We start from the raw sequence: 16661 nt of genomic DNA, 5'->3' as shown, positions 1-16661 counted from the left end.
CATTAAGAACAACTTCTAAAAATAAAATAAGGCGGACGGATAAAGCCTAAATCATAATCTATGATGCTATTTTATGATATTGTGTGATATTATCTATTATTTAAGTTTGGACTCGAGTTTCCAAACTTCTAAAAAAATTTATATAGCTTCACTGTATTCAGATAAAAAAAAAATAATAATAATACATTTAAAACAACGATTCTTATTCATTACTAAAGAGAATGACAACTTGTGAGGACTACTATGATTCATTGTTTTAAAGGAATGTAAAGAAAAAAAAATCGGTAATGAAAATATTGTTAATTGTGTGTGTGCGCGCGCACACACACTTTTTATAAAAATGATAAAATAATAAATATAAATTGTACTTTTTATAAATAAATTTAAAGCCAAAGAGAAGATTCCCTTGTCTTTGGCTTTATCCCTTGTCTTATTCACAAGCAAGGGGAAAAAAAATCAAAGCGATTCGAAACATTGCAGCATGATAATGCTATAGGTTTGATTTATCTACCTTCATCGTATTTTTAAAATTCCTTTTCAGTTCTTATAAAGCACACATGAAAAAAAAAAAAACTTTTTTAATCAAATTCTATCTGCATAAACTTATTAATCAATAACAACAAAAAGTGACGCAAAATTTACTTTAAAGTATGTTCAAAAATTTATTCAAATTAGATCATCATTAAAAAATTATTTCTTTAATTTCAAAGTGATATAAGCATATGATTTTTCCCCTTTGCAATAACATACCGCGAAGTTAATAAAATAATTGTTAAGCCTTCAATTAATTTTTACCCACGAATTGAATTAAAGTTTTGAAAAAAGTCCTTTCTTGGTAATGTTCTAAATTTTTAAGTTTAAAAACCAATGGTCAGCCCCCAGAAAACGTTTTAAACGATTTTTTTTTTTTTTTGTCATGCATGTCGAAAGACGAAATTTGCAGATAGTATATCATCCTATAGTCAATATTATACTAAAGAATTGTTTATATTGCTTTTTACATTAGAAACGAAGCTTAAATATTCGTTCGATAAAAACTACCCAATATTCATATCTTATTTTTATTTATTTTTTTGAAATTTTTCTGGCTTATTCTTTTATATAATATGGCTGCTTTTATTCGGTAAATTCATAAAAGCAATGAGGTATTAGTTTTTCTTTTAAATTTTAAATAACATCACGTTAGAATGTGTATGAATATTTTTAGTGCCATAAAAGTGCGAGATGCTTTTAAAACACTTTTTTATGCTAAATGTAAAAACAATTATATCTATCTTATTAAAAGTATAGCATACGAATGATATTAAGAAATGTTAAATTTTAAGAGCTTCAAATATTCTGGGATGGCTTAGAAATTTGGAATTTTAACAGCAGTGGTCATGTAATTTTAACAGCGGTGTATCGTAATTAATGGCTTTCCAAATGCAAACGGTGCTCGGATATGGCATTATTTTTTTCTTTTATATTTCCTCATATTTTTCATCAGCCTATTTCAAAGAGTTTTTAAGTTTTCTTCGTCACATACAGGCAGGCAGACAGAGGGACGGACATTTTCCAAAAGCTTATTTTTCAAACTGAGAGAGGTCTAAAACGTGGAGAATCGCCAAAATCTCGAGTTCGAATTTTTTTTTTTTTTTTTTTTTTTGACGATTACAATATTTTCTCTATAGGATGTGTACGACTAAGTAAAAAAAGTATTAGGTGAAATTTAGGCTATAAAATGTTTCCCATTATACAACAAAGCATCATTTACACATTTCTTATTTATATGTTATTTACATGAATATGATGTTTCATCAATCTGATTCAATCATTCCCGATTCATTTACGTTGCAAAGCTTCAATTTTTTTCAGAGCCGGATTAAGTCTTCTAAAGGCCTCTAAGTAATGCGAATCTCGGAGCCTTTTTTCCCCTTCAAATTTTTAAAACTAAATATTTTTTATTCATTCTAATTTAATCTTCATTTAAGTAGTTTTAAATAACAAATTTTGACTCATTAAAGTAGCGAAATGTTTAAAAGCAGATCAATATTTAGAAAGTTAATTTCAATATATCCCTTATAAAAAATGTACAACAAAAATTTAAAGGCAGTTTTAAACAAAATAAGAAATTGGCAAAGCTTTTCTTATCACAATTCAAATAATATTTAATAACAGAATTGGACATTTTTTAAATAAGAAAGCGTGACAATTTTTTTAAAATTATGAAATATTTTACAAATGATAGTTAATTAGGAATATAATGACGAATGTTTCAAAACTAATTTATATAATCTTTAATTTTAATTTGGATAAATTCGATTACACAGTCTGGTTTATGCAAGTCTTGCTTGCTTGAATAAGAGCATACATTTAACTAACTTTCAAAATACTGCAAGGGGGGAAAAAAGCACCTAATCTCTAGGCCCCTTGACTAGGGATTGCAATACTGGTATACCGGGATACCGAATACCGGTATTTTGAGCCATTTGTACAGTTTTGTAATACCGGTATTCACAAGTTTAAATACCGGTTTTTCGGTATTTACTAGAAATTTTTAAAATGGTCTCCACTATATGTTCAGGGATCGCGAACATAGCAAAATAGTGTACGTTTTTGTTTTTATGTCTCCCTAACGGGCGAAATTAATTAGCTAATGAATGGCTTAATTAATTGCTTAAATCTAAATTAGCGAAACATGGATTATCCCTGAAAGAAGATATTATATCCATAACGACTGATGGAGCAACAATTATGAAAAAAGTTGGAAAGTTGATTGGTGCAAATCGAAGATTATGATGTCACTACTGTCAATAGTGAAAAGGAATTGTCTCTTGAACAAAAATTAGAATTAGCGATAAATAAAAATTTAAAAAAATTTCAACGAAACAAAATACAATACAGAAATCAGCTATATCCAAAACCATCCGATGATAAATAGATTTATTTGAAGATGAGGGATTTAGAGCACATTGCTAACATTGCTAACAGTACCACCAGCTAGCGTAGATGCCGAAAGAGCGTTTTCGACAGCTGGTCATTTTTACACAAAATTACTTTTCAGGCTTAATGACAGTACAATTGATGCATAATGTTTTTTTAAGATCACATTTCAAAAATTTGTAATAGTACCACAGACTGAATAGTAATATTTACACTTTTTTGTGATTTAAATAAATAAGATGTTCCTTTACTTTTTTATGATTATATGCTGTTATAATTTATAAGTTACAAATTATTTTTTGTGATATTTACACTCTCTAACAAAACTGGCAAATAAAACAAAGAAACACCCGTGTTTTCTTTCTTTTTCTAAAATTTCTAATATCGGTATTAAAACCGGTATCCCGGTATTAAGATTTTAAAAATACCGAATACCGGTATTGCAATCCCTACCCTTGACAATTACCTATTTAATAACTTGGCCCTGTGTCGCTTTCCGTCGTGGAAGAAGACTGTAATTTCTTGGGAACACAAAAAAATATACCATCGAAAAGTGTGTGAAATAACGATATCATGACTTCAGAATTATTCAGAATCGATGAAATAAAGGAAAACATTTATAGGATGCTGATTAAAATGAGAATAAAAAAATTGGGAAAAATTATTCCTTATTTCTTTAAAGACGCTACTGAGAAAATTTATTTGCCAAAATTCTAATAAAAAATGTTCAATGAACTTAATTTCCTTCCTAATGCGGTATTTAATGACAGATAACGATTTAAAATCCCAAGTAAACATTTAATTAAAGGCACGCAAATCAGGCTCATAATTAAATGCAAATAAGCATTTAATTAAATGCAGTCATAATGTAATAAACTTCTTATTGCCAGCAGGCACATAAACTGCATAAAATAAGAAATGCAATAAATAGTAATATATATATATTGTAGTAGTGCAATAAAGGTACAACTTTTCTAATTTTTATGATAAATACTCATTTTGAAAACTTAAGTATCGTTCTCAACATTATATAGTAATAGAATACCTCTATTTTAAAAAAAATCCATTTAAATTCATATGTTTTTAAATGAATTTTCATTCGTAAAATTAACTTTCTTATAATTAATTTTTTTTAAAAAAAATGTAACATCTTTTCTACGTTGACATCTATATTTATAAATCGTATCCAAGTTCTCATAAAAAAATCTGTGGGGAATCAGTAATTGCGAAATAAGCGAACAATAAAAAGACAATACCATAATTATAAAATATTAGAATAATATTATAGAGCCTGGGGGCAAGGAAAATATAAATGCATCGGGAGCTGGTTTTGGGAGCAAAAAAAGAAACACATGGTTAGTACATTAAAGTCTTAAAAAAAAAAAAAGAAAGAAAGAAACATGTGAAAAAAAGGGAAAATAATAATAATATCATGGTCTAGACGTCTTTATACCTGAAAAATCATTGATTAAGACTAGAGGCGAAAATATATTGTTCCTCCAGATGCTACTTATCCTATGTATTCCAATGGCGATACGAACACATTTAATTATTTGTTGATAAAGAACATCACCTTTGAACGGATTAATATCATTATACTTTCACTTGGAGGTCGATATTGAACTATTCATATGCCTATAGGCAGATCTATTAAAAATATTATTAGCCCATTATTAACTAAATTTGTGAAAAATGAGAATTCTATGAATAATGAAATATTTGGATAAGATCTGTAAAGTGTATTTAATCAATTTCTATTTATTTCATTATTTTCACTTTATTATTATAATTTTTATAAACACGAGTTTTCGGAGCTTCTTACATAATATTATATCCAAACTTGGAAGCTCTGCATTTATTAATCATAATAAATAAAAACTGTTTTTCCCGAAACAATTAAAATGAAAAAAATCAACATAGAATAAATAGGCTAAAAATGTGTGGATATGTTTATTGATAATGATCGCTCATTGCCTATAATTCATTCGAAGGCAATGAGCGATCCATTGCTTAGAGCCGTGAAATGCTTAAATACGCCATAGATCGCCATTAAATCGCCCATTGTGTCTTTAATTAACTCAGAGATTCTGTGAAAATGTATAAACAACGCTTTACTACATTTCTGTTCACGAATTTTTTAGCTTTGCACTCATTCTTAATAATTTGCTTTAGTCCAAGAAATTGAATCAATGTGTTTACTAAAAAAAATATTGTCTGGCTTCATCAAAATACGTATACATTTTCTTTGTTGTTGTTAGATGAAGTATTTCAAGCATTGCGTAATGCAAATGTCAAAGAAAAACCATTGCTTCATTAATAACGAGTATAGGGTGGCCAAGGACACCAACTATCCACGAATTTTGCAATTGTATGAATAAAAGGAATGAACAAAAGACTCTGAGTAGGAAAAAATAATAAAAAAACTGAGCCACAGACATTGAGACTACTCTTCAACCCACTCAGATTTTAAAATTCTTTCATGAAATTTCAGAATTCCTTAAATCTTTTTCTGTTGTTATGTTTTGTTAAAATTTATGAAATCATGACAAAAATTATGCTTATGTTAATAATTACCTCACTGAAGAATTAGAGACAGGCGATTTCAATCAGTTTTTACTTTCTCGTATATGAAGTATGGAGAAAGTATTGAAATCTACAAAAAAATTCGAACTGAAGAATTTTCACGTTTTATACCTAAATGAGTTCTGAAAAAGTTCTGAAAACACATTTTTGGAAAGTATTTGCCTGTCAAAGATAACTCAATAACGCTATGAGCTAGACGTATGTAATTTGGTATTCGATCCTTATATCAAATTTGTATATTTCTATAAAATTTTAAGCAAAATCCATTCTGCAGAAGTCTGTCTATACGGTTGTCGTAATATGCATTAACACGACACCTGTAAAAAGAAGACAGCTTGATTGAAAAAATTCGGTATACAGATTTAACATAAATGGTGTAGACACATGTCAAATTTTGAGCCAAATCCAACAATGACAGGTTGACCGTCTGTCGGTCTGTACTTTCAGAAACATATAAACGCGATAACTCAAAACGCAATGACTTAAATATATCAAATTTGGCATGGGATCTGTGACTACAAGTGCAATATTGTATAAAATTTTTGTTTCAATTGGTTGGAAAAAAAAAAAAAGAAAAAAAAAAAACGTGTCTAAAATACGATTTCTATTTTCAGATACTACTAATCGCATGCCAGAGATTAATCACAAAAAAAAAAAAAAAAAAAAAACTCTTGCCAAGAATCACACGATAAATATAGTAAAAAAAAAAAAAAAACTAAATTCATGTCAAAGGTTAATATTTCGTGAATGTTATACACCAGTGCCATGCAATGCGTTCTCTGGAATAAGGCTTTTATTCGGAAATAAACGGGGAAGTTATAGGGAGATTACTCCAGCTGGTTAATTCTTGTGCTTACTATTAAGCACACCGCCATTTGTCAACTTTTTAAAAGTGAAATTTGATGAAGGAGCGAAAATTTAACTGCATTCTCTAAAAACCAATTATACTTGCTAAATCAATGGAGGAGGGAGAAAAAATCCTAATTTGCTCAAAACGTCTTATATTCTTGATATAGTACTATTTGTCAAATGATAGTTTTCCAGTTACAGTATTATATTAATAAAGGATCAGTATGTTTAACATCAATATCCTGATGTGAAATTAGAATGCCATTGATGTTGGCCAGTTCTTAGGGATAAAACAAATATTAAAAAATGAGGTTCGGAAACTTGGAAAAGTGCTAAACAGAACTTCTTAAAATTTTAAATACTGCAATAATAATAATAATAAAAACAGAAACCAAACTAAAAAAATTATGCATACTGTTATTTAAAAAAAAAAAACCCTTCATTTTAAATAATAAGTAAATCTATCTATCTATACTTATAATAAAGCTCAATGTGTGTGTGTGTGTGTGTTGGCGCTCTACAGGCCAGACCGTTTGACATACAGCTACCAAATTTGGTACATGTATACCTTAGAGGTTGGGAATGTGCACCTGGGGTTTCTTTTTTCGAATTTTTAATTAGAATTTTAATTATTAATTAAAAACTAACTTTCCCGCCAAAAAAATCTTCCATTTTCCCCACCGCCAACTTTTCCGCCAAAAAAATCTTCCATTATCCCCAGCGCCAAACGAGAAAGGCTTCAGTTTTTTTTTTTTCTCCCAACAGTAATGAGGCTAGGGTTAAAATTTTTCGGCGGATTATTTCAATCGGTTCTGTTTATTTTCTTAATGTTTGATGCATTTAAAATTAAACATTGTTAGTCAATCAATCTTTCAGATTCATTCTGAAGTACTTTTGAATTAAAATAAAACAGAATAAAGGAAATTAAAAATTTCTAATCCGCATAGCGTTACCCCAACTGACGTAGAAAAAATCACGTATTTGCGTTACGTAACCGGCGAAGAAAATTCACGCATGCGCATTCTGTTCTGATTGTTGCCATGACAACGTTATCAATGGATGATTTAAATTATTTTTGGGTTAGTTGCATGCTTTTGTAAGTAAATTGTATTTATGTTAGTTATATATTTTTTGTATATGCTTATAGTTTTAATACATCGTTTTTTAAGTAGTTTTTTTAAAACCTGTTTTCAACCGTTTATTTTAAACGATTCATTTTATTTTCTTAGTGTTTGATGCATTTAAAATGAAACATTGTTAATGAATCGATCTGTTCATGATGAATCTGAGAAAATTTTGTTGACAAATTCTTGAGATATTACATAAATGAAGAAAGATATTCTTTAGTGCCCATAAAGTTTAAACGCTCAGTGACTCTGTTATCAGTAATCATATTATAAAAAATGCTTTGTTTCAGTAAAAAATATTATTATATTAATTTCAGATTAATTCTTTCCATTTTAATTTAAAGCATAAATTCTAAGAGAGGTAACAGAAAATTAGAGAGATACATATTACGTTATGACTGAAGGCCTTTATAATATTATGAGTGAATTATATGACTATCAAAATTTGAAGTTTTAATATATTTTGATGAAGAATCTATTAAAGTTGGAATTGCGTAAAACATTTAATTATTAAAATTTAAACGAACATTAAGATTGGCGAACCGACTGGTCGCCAAAGGAGGCTAGTAAATAATAAAACCATAGACAGTTCTTTGATGACTATTTAAAAATTCAAAAAAATTTATCGAATGAATGGTAGAAACGAATTTAAATGATTAAGGTTGAGAGTGCAATAAAACTAAAATGAACACTTAGGTTGCGAGCTGCTCGGACTGAGAAATACATAATATTGTAGAAATGCTTAAATTACGCGATATTACCGGGAATATTTTCAACAAACATATATATTTAAAATAAAATGCAATCGTATTAATAATATATTAACATGAAGAATTAAGAGTCTTAAAAATATTATGTTTGAAACAGGACTATATCGTGTCAATCTAATTGGAATCTTACCAATCTAACTGTTACATACATAAGGGACATGCTGTGACAGATTTCTTTGTGGCCTTAGGCAATGCACATTATAAAGGCCCCACTTTTAATAAGAAGATTAGTTTAGCTTCACAGTTCAGCACATTTTTAACATGTTACTGATTTATTTTAGGTTAGTATCTTTTTATTTTATTAACTTTATGAATATATATATGCTTTTATTTACCTATCATGACTTTAGACTATCCAGCATTACTAATATTATTGAAAAGGACATTCGGTTTTATACTTATTCTTCTGAGTAAATGCAATGAAATATATAGAAGGCTTAACAATTAAATTAATTAATTTAATAATTAAACTTGACTAATTAATTATTAAATCTCCCATAATACGTATTTTATAGTTCATATTATTTGTATTATTTAAAAACTTATTTATTTGACAACTAAATAAATATTAAAGTCTCTTAATCGATCTGTTTGCGGCCCCCTCTCAGTCTAGTAGCCTTAGTTAGGCCTAGTTGGAATTCTGCCACACGTGACATGGAATAATTAATATAAAGCAAAACCCAAATTGTATTTAGACAAAAATAAAAAAAATAAAAATAAATTGTGGTGCCAGGAAAGCAAATTCTACAGTATTAATTAACTTATTTTTTATTTTTGTGTGGTAATTATTTTCTTTTGAATATAACTTATTAATTATTTATTTTATTATGTATTTTTTAACTTCGAGATCGGAGCTGAGTTTTTCTAGAGGAAATAAAAGATGAAAGTGAAGAAAAAAATTATGAAACCTGCTTTAAATAATGACAATATTTTCAATATGAAACAGGAAACTCTACATTTTAATAATACTTTTATAATGATCCACATTTCTTCACAAAATTCTTTTGTTCCAACAAATGAACCTCCTGGATTTTAATTAATTTTCATCTATTTAATACTAGTCTGTGTTAAAAATAATAATCTATATTTTATAATATTAATCGATGAAAAAAACATGGATTTATTGATGAAAAAATAAAAATCATGATTTTTTTTTGGTATCCTTTGAATGAAAAGTCCTTACTTTCTTGTATAAAAAGTATAGAGAAAATATCGTAGTCTCAAAAAAATTCGAATGCGAGAACTAGACTAATTCAACTTTATTAAACCTTAATCTATATATTTAAATAGTTTTTTATGCGATTAAAATTAATTACATATAAATTATAGATATTTCTTAAAATTATGCTTTTTAAAATAAACATAAAAGTCAATTACAAAATTAATATTTCATATGCATATAGCAAAAACGTCGACTTCAAAGCTAATAGCTACTAATAGTTTATATTTCCTTGTTTCTCGTTTATCTGTGTTAGCTAGCTAGAAATAACTACTCCTTTTCCCATAATTAAACTAAGACACCACACTAACCAAAAGCGCACGAAATTATCCCATGGCAGACAGACATCATCTCTTTGTATCATCAGTTATAAAAAAAAAAAAAGAAGAAAAAAGGAAAAGATAAGAGTTTGAAACTGAAAGGGTGAATCTCCGATTATCTTTACAACCTTAATTATAATCTTTTTCTTTTACTGTATAGTTCAACAAATGCAGTAGCAGTTTAGTCTTCAAATGCTTTGAGGCATTAAACAAATTAACTTATTAAAAATTTCACGGTCTTTTCAAGAATCTGACATAGGAGTACATCTTCCTCCATTTCTTAGCTGTATACAAGAGGCTTATTAACAGACATTAAAAAAAATTCTTAGAATTCGTAAGAAAAATTATGTGTATTAATATTCCATAATGTTGAAGAAAGCACAATTAAGCTGCAATATTGCCGTACTCGGTTCTTTTTTACATTTTTATATACAAAGAATATGACATGGAAGTTTCATGTACAGACCTTACTAAATTCGAAAAACACATTTTTGGCATGTCTATCTGAAAGCACGATCATTCAAAAACTCTTTGAGCTTAAACAATGAGGAATCGTTCTCGCGCTTGTGAACTTCCATGACCTTCCAGAGTTTTTCCAATTCTATTCTCACACGACCTCACCACCGCTAAATGTACAAAAGGAGCAAAGAGAATAAAAAGAGACAAAAAAAAAAAAAAAAAGAAGAAGAAGAAGAAGGTATTGACTATCTAAACATTCAAGAAAGTCAAAAGGAAAACACACCCGTTGGTTATGTAAAAGTTGTTTTTATTTTTATGACATCAAAATAAATCATTTCACCTTTAAATCGAAATATATATGTCAAATATGATTTAACAATGGGAAAGGAGATGCTACTATTTCACGACATTCCAACTTACATAATTATCACTTTAGGCATTTTACATAAACTTGGTTTATATAATAACACCTCGCCTTTCCATGTCAAGTATGCAGCCAAGCAAATGCTACTGAACACACCATTTTAAAATATTCAATGCACAATCCAGATATTAAACCTCTGAGAAAATGCTTCAGATTGATAATCAAATGATTCCTCTCAAGAAAAATTTCCTGAAAGCGATTAATAGGCATCAATAATAGTACAGTTGTTTCAAAAACCGTTGAAATATTCAGATATTTATTGATTGTGACTGTTTGGAATTTGGCGAAGACAGCATCTGTAGCTAATATTTCGGTTTCTACTTTATAGCTGCCAAAAATTTCATTAATGATAGTAGTATAAAGCGAAAACAAAATTGCAAATATTTTTAAAACTTTGGGTACCACAATTGATTGCGCTTTACAGTTTTGCTTATTTATTGTTTTTTCAGTGATTTTAATCGCCAAGTACGGTAGATCTTCAAGTCAATGTCGAATGCCAGAATCCACTCTAAATATGCAAGAGGTTTTTCCCGGTAAGGAATTTCTTATGGCGTGAAAAGTATGCCTATAGACTTAAAAGATGGCTTTTTCAACAATCAATATCAGCTCAATTTGACAGAATGCAAAATGCTATGAGTTACGATATTACCATAACGCGATGTCATTTGTATTTCTACCTGTCTTGGAATTAGAGAACCAATTTTCATTTTAAACATAATGTTTTACGACACAGAATATCGATTATTATTGCTTGCAAAAAATTCTATTCAAATGTATAAATTAAAAAAAGTAGTTTCATATTAAGAGTTATTAAAAGACTGTAATTATTACACGACTTAATTTTACTTCATACTGTCAATTTAAATTTTCACTGTTAGTAATTAAATTTGCTTAGTAATTAAATAATAAAATAATGAATATATTTTAAAAGAAATCATGGAATCTTCTAAATAATTTATTTTTAAGTATAAAAGCGGTAATTTTAATCAAAAATAATTATTTTATTGTTTTATGTGATTAAAAGTCGTTTACACGTTTATGTTTGTTTTCGTAATAAGTCCAGGACAAAGGTGCAACCTTATATTGTATCACTGACTACGGTGTAACCTTAAAAATGGCTATTTCGATCCGCCGGAAGGAACGCGGAAAAATTTGAATGACCGACCGCCACAACAGCAACACTGGCAGGAACTGTGGTTGAGTCCTAAGGTCCATCGCCGGCCACGGTACAACACTTCCCTTGGGAAGTACGTCCCGTCGTCGATGGGGGGGGGAGCCAGATCCCCATCTTTTCCTGTGCCCATCAGGGTGGCGAGGACCAACCACCATGCCGGAAACTTCTCATCCTCAGTTACGAGCAGTAATTGAGGTTTTCATCCTCAATTACGACCACAGTGTAAGGATTTAAAAAAAATAATTAAAAATAAGTTGGTCTTTCAAAATATGTAACACATTCGAAACTAAGCAAAGTTAATAATAGCACTTATAAATTAAGTCTCTAACAACTAAAATTTAAATTCACTGCTAAATTCATTTTTTGTTTTTTCAATTTCATCATTATAAATAGTGAAGTATGGCAGCCGATTTAATAAAATTATTGCCAGTTCTCAAAGAAAAATCTTTGTGTATAGCATTTAAGCATCTGCTTTCACATTTACCCACATTGCTCGAAGCTGAAATCGTTTGATCTCTGATTATATACGGTGGAATTTTGAGAGAATTTTTCCAACTCGGTACACGATTCAGATCACGAAATACTGTCACTAAATGATAGCGATCTCGTGCATTTTCGAAGACCTATTGCTATCATATCATGTACAAATTGACAATATCAGAAAAAAAATTTCTCATAAAAGACAGCTGCTATGTTGTCCCTTATGTCATAAAATAAGTAATATTTTATGACATAAAACAGTACTCATTCTGAACAGACAAGCAGATGCATTAAAGCAAGAAAAAAATGAATCACTCGCTTTGTAAAATAGCCTAACTATTCCGAAATAAAAATTTTAAAAAGGAACCTTGCTCTGTGGAACATTATCTGTTGAATCATGACAGGTTTTTATCTTGAGAAGATCTAATTATGGAAATCTGGTGATCTCTGCCTGCATCAACTTTCATATAAACAAAAAAGAGAGAGAGAGAGAGAAATTCAATTCCAGGAATACTGGCTAAAGTATGTTGTAATTAATTAACTAGCGTTGAAGGTGGTCCCTAGAAATAGAACGATAGTCATTTAAACTAGATCCTGCATCTTTCGAATTGCACTCTTTAAGAAAAATACAAAACAGAATCAAATTTCTTATCGCCGTTGCTTAATCGACAATGCCAGAATTATTTTGGCACTATCTAAACTTAAAATTATAATGCCCCAGATTAATTTTAGATGGCTAATAATAAAGCGAGATTCAAATTGAAATAGTTTAATTTAGACATGTTCCGTTTAATATGATTCATCCGTTTATTAACGTGGATCGGGATAGTGGTAACCACTAATTACCACTATTGTAATTAGTGGTTATTATTAGCACTAAACGCGGTTGTCATTAATAATTAGTCACCTTTGTTCTGCAGCTGGTTGACTGGAATAATTGATTATATTTAATTTCAATAAATTCTTTAGATATAACTTAATGCCCATTTCATCAAATTTTCAGATTTTAAAGCCTTGTTATTTAAATTTTCTTACATAATTTCTGCTCATTGAATATATATATCAACTTTACAAAGGAAGATGACTCCTATGATTTTAAAGCGCTACTAAAAATGCAAAGGCATGGTTCATCGATCTTCTAAATTTCGTAGTATTACTTCACTTTTTTATTCATCTTATAAATTGCACAGATATTAAACAGAATTCCTCTTTTTTTAGCTTTCAATAATGGAAGAAAATCACATGATTGCATATTTTATGAAATAATGAAAACGGTTTGAATTTCAGGGCAACAATATAATCTATTGTTGGTAATTAGAAAAAAAGATTTTTAATTGAAAAAATTTAGCAAAAATTAGTATTTATTATATAAAAATTATTATAAATTATTATTCATAATATTAAATTAGTATTCATTAAAAAATAATTTCTTTTTACATTTTAAAACAGAGTAAAATTTATTTTTAAATACAGTAGACTCCCGATTATCCGCGCGTGCCGCACTTTTTTTTTTTTTTTTTTTTTGCTTCCAAGCAAAGAGAAAATGTTTCCAAAGCAAGAAGCAAACACAAATGACTGATTTCTTCAAAAAGGTGTAGTTTTACAGTTATGCTTTTGTAATTACATAATACATTACAGTATTAAAACAGTACATATGTATTAATTTTTCGGTGTATCCTTGACGCCTCTCGTAAATACAAAGCACTTTTCTGTTTTCATTAACAAAATGCATTTTAGGTTAGTTTTGTGTGATATACTAAAATATTAAGCGTTAGTTAAACATTTCCTGCTGTTTATTTTACGTTTTATTGTACATAAAACGATTTTTCAAAGTTGGAATGACTGTTTTCTCTTTTGCTATACCCGTTTTTAGCTTTTTTCGGATTATCCGCGATTTTTGTTATCCGCGGCGGCCGCGCCACCCAATTCCGCGGATAATCGGGAGTGTACTGTAGTCATATTTTTGGAAATTAAGGTGGCAAAACGTCAAACTTTCGTTAATTTTTAATTAAATTTTAAATAATTCCGTGGTGCATATTCCCAATTTCCAAAGTATATATATATATGTATATACATATATGTGTGTGTTTGCGTATCAGTTAGCTGACACATTCATCTTTATTATTAGTAGAGATAATTAATAACATTGACCGTATTAATTATATTAGCATTTGTTAAATAAGTCTTTTATTGTTAATAAATTATTTTAAACTTTTTTTTAATAGGTAATGTATTGAAATCAACTTTTTAGAAAGTCTTCCGCAAGTAAATGTTTTGCTATTACAATTTGTCAAAATTGTTTTACTTAAAAATGCTCACATAAAGATTGCATTAAATATTTTTTTTTTTTTTTTTGGTAATAGAGTAAAAAAAGAGTCCGAGATTTGCATTGACTAAGGGTCCTTAATCAGGCTTAATCCTGTGTTGCTGCGAATGAGTGATGTAGTATCAAGGAGAATCTAGTACTGGTATCAAGATGATATGATTCTATTATATAACCTGCACTACGAAGACGATTTCGGGCAGGTTGAAAGAAAATATGTAACCAATAAACGGCAATTCATTTGCGTTCCGAGTTTGATAAGAATAAGCTCGCGTGCACGCGCGAAACATTTTTATTGCTCTTGAGTGAACAATAGAATTCGGAAAAGATACGACGATGTTGTTATTTTGTAAATGGCTGGAGGAAATATTTTTAAACACATGCACATATTATAGTTATTCCTTTTAAAAATGGCTACAAAATTTGATTTATTAACAAAAGGTCCGTCCTATTTAATCTTCTGGGAAGCGTTTGCAAAAACAAATGATAATATTGGAGACAAGAATAAATTAAAGACGTTCTCTTTACCACAGGAAGCTAAAGAGAACGCCTTTAATCAAAAACGTTTTTTAAAAGGGAAAAACCTATTAAAAGTCCAAAAATTCAGTACATCCATCTTTTAAATCTAAAGATATTGCATTTGTTTATTCATCTTGTAAACTATATGGATATTAAAGAGAAAGCTTTCGCCAATAAAAAGAGAATCACGCGATTAAATATTTGATGAAACAATCAAAATCTTTGAATTTCAGGGCGAAAATTTAATCTATTGCTAGAAATTACATAATTTTAAAAAAAATTCTAAATTTGCAGAAATCGGGGCTTTTAAATTGATATCATTGAAGAAATAATTTTTTCAGTTTTTAAGATAATGTAAAAATTATTTTTGTACTGTGACTTTTTTGGAAGTTATCGTCATCAAAATTCAATTTAATTTTTAACTAACAAATTCTAATTTAAAATGTAAAAATCGCTCCGAGATATACATTCCTTTTTTTTTTTTTTTTTTTTCAAGATGTATACGTGCGGAATTTGGTAACTATAGATCAAATAGTCTGGTTTGTAGAGCTCCAACATACAGAGAGTGACAGACAAATACAAAAACAACACATTCATCTTTCAATATTAGTTTCTCCCGTTGGAAGTTTGGAGAGGAGGGAGGTGCCAGCTCAGGTGTCGTCCTCGCCATCTGACAGCGGTTCAAAAGTAGGAGGGCTGCCTAAGATAGCCTTAGTGTTGCTTTAAAACGGGACATTAAAATACCTAAACTAATCTTCATTATTAGTAGGGATAAATCCGAACTAACCATAGAAAATCAAAGACAATTGTTTTCAAATTTCAAATGTTATTTTCTTCATCAAACAAATCATAAGGATTTCTTTAAAAAAAGATTTACAATGAATTGAGAGAGGATACACCTGTCTTCTCTTTTTCTGAAAATAATCCACAGAACTTCTGAATTAAATCTACGAAATAAATTACATTGAATAGAATATCAAGAATATGTTTTTTCTTTAACTTCCCACTGAACCTTCACGCCTGTCTGAAGTTGTTTGTGAAGACAAAGAGTTTCCGGTTTGCGGGAGGGTGGGCGGAGTGCTCAAGTTTCTTAACCTCTTGGCATTTTAATTGAATGGAAAAATAGCTTGGCACTAATATCACTTTGGAAGGTGGTTGCACTTACTAAATATTAAAGCTAATTACGAAAGTGGGAAAAAATATGAGAAAAGAAGAAAGATAGCTGAATTTGCATTATAAAATTTATCGGGATAAATAAATCCAGAATCAAGTTGAGAGAAATATTTTTAATGGATATTATTAGTATTACGCTATCATTTATTAGAAATTTATTATTAGTATTATGTTTTGAAGCTATTCTTTAAGGGAAAGTCAAATGAAGGGAAAAGTTTACTATAAATTCTCAAGCCAGATAAAGAACTCGAACGAACTGTAACAAATCTCATTCTTGAAACAAATTATTGATTTTTTATTAATATTGACAGCCACTAAT

The 16661-nt window shown here is 29.0% G+C and overlaps 1 protein-coding gene across 3 annotated transcripts in view; it reads right to left on the bottom strand.

The window, feature by feature from the left end:
- Window positions 1–16661, bottom strand: part of LOC129981888 (multiple inositol polyphosphate phosphatase 1-like) — a 46118-nt gene that overhangs the window by 16203 nt on the left and 13254 nt on the right. The gene's annotated exons all lie outside the window — the stretch shown is intronic.

This window comes from Argiope bruennichi, chromosome 8 (assembly GCF_947563725.1).
Source record: "Argiope bruennichi chromosome 8, qqArgBrue1.1, whole genome shotgun sequence".
NCBI lineage: Eukaryota > Metazoa > Arthropoda > Arachnida > Araneae > Araneidae > Argiope > Argiope bruennichi.
This window is presented reverse-complemented; position numbering and strand designations above follow the sequence as displayed.